Source organism: Psammomys obesus, unplaced genomic scaffold (genome assembly GCF_907164565.1).
Source record: "Psammomys obesus unplaced genomic scaffold, mPsaObe1.curated_primary_1811, whole genome shotgun sequence".
In the NCBI taxonomy this organism is placed as follows: Eukaryota; Metazoa; Chordata; class Mammalia; order Rodentia; family Muridae; genus Psammomys; species Psammomys obesus.
In genome coordinates this window covers 1,570,564-1,572,414 of record NW_026593286.1, presented here as the reverse complement: position 1 = coordinate 1,572,414, position 1,851 = coordinate 1,570,564, and positions in this window count along the sequence as shown.

The window sequence follows — 1,851 nt, the reverse complement described above, 5'->3', positions numbered from 1 at the left end:
ATTTCTATGGTTTTTGGTGGAGTCGGGGGCCCTGTGCTGCAAGGTATGGGATTGCCATTCCAAGCTTCCTAGGGCTGTTTGGAAATTGCCCTTCCATTTGTAGTTCCTGTCATGGTGTCTGTCATGTGTTGGAATCAACTTTTAGAAGATCCAGCCCCCCCTCCCTGATCTTGCTCTTCTATTTGGACAAAACTATCTGCCTTAAACCTGCCTTTTCCAAGGTGCCTCTGCCCCTCCAGCAGTCTGACTCTAGTAGGCTGGTTCTACTACTCCATTAATCCATTTATTCTCAGATAGTCCTGAGGGAAATCTGCAAAAAAGCTCATTGTAGCCTGGCTTGAGCTTGATGTTGTGAGGCTATAATTTTTCCATGAAAGCTGAGGTAGGAAGATTATAAACTCAAGGCCTGCCCTGTCGATAGAGTGAGTTGAGGGCTAGCCTGAGAATTTAGAGTGCTATAGCCTTAAAATAATAAATAAAGTGGCTGGAGATACTGCTAAGTGGCCTGAGTGTGGCCCTGGGTTCAACCACCAGCACTGGGAAAAAGAAGATTCTTTACAGTCTTTTAATGAATTGATTTTTCTTTCCATCCATCCATCCATCCATCCATCCATCCATCCATCCAGCGAGCCATCCATCTATCCATCTATCCATCATGTACTCCTTTAATCACTCACCTATTCAAACAACCCACCTACACATCCATCTACCGACCTACTCATTATAATCAACCCATTCAATCATTCACCCATACATCTACCCATTTATCCATGTAGTTATTCACCTACCTACCCATCAACCTCCTTACCTACCTCCATCCATCCATCCATCCATCCATCCATCCATCCATCTGCGCACCCACCCATTCCTCCACTGAATCACAAATCCATATATCAACTCATCTGATACCTCTTAAGAAATATTGGATTTATTCTCTCAAGAAATAATTGAGACAGGCTATCATAAAGTCTATTTACTTTTAAGAATATGGCTTGCAGGAATTTGTAAAGATCGAAGTCAAGCACATGAAATATTAGCTCTCTTTCTTTCTCTCTGTGTGCACGTGTGATGTGTGTGTGTGTATGTGTGTTTATATATGTGATATGTGTTGGGTGAAGTGTGTATGTGTCTGGTGTTTGTATTGTGATGTGTGGTTTGTGTATGTGTGATACACAGTATATGATGTGTGTGGGGGGGTATGTTTGTCCACAGAATCAATATGGGTCAATGTTCTCTCTTTTCCTGCCTTGTAGAAGAACTCTAAGGCAAAGCCTCCTTTAGGAGTGCAAGTGAAGAATTTCAGCCAGTGCAAAAGGTATTGTTTGCCTTCATCTCTAAGGCTTCACTTGGTGTCGGGGATTACCTGTGAAATATTTTATAATGTTTTTACATTTATAGAAAAGTTAGGTAGAAAGTGCCAAGTTTCCAGCTTCCTTCCGCACTCCCACTGTCTTTACTCTTTGTTTTCATTAGCATTGTATATCAGTGTAGAATGTATCTTACAACTGATGAGCCATCAGGAATGTGTTAGCGCTGAATTTCTTCATGATTTACTGTAGCTTTGTGTGTTTACATCTTTTCAAGTGCAGTTGAGTCCCCACCTGTGCATATGTGGGTGTGGATACCAGAGGTCAACCTCGGGTCATTCCTCGGCCATTATCCACTCCGTTTTTTTGAGAGAGGGTCTCTCAGTAGGACCCTTACTGATTTGACTAGGCCTGCCTGCGATCTTCTAATTCCCATCACTCCAGTGCTGCTTACAAGTATATGCCCTCTCCTCCCCTCCCCTCCCCTCCCCTCTCCTCTCCTCTCCCCTCCTCTCCTCTCCTCCCCTCCCCTCCCCTCCCCTCC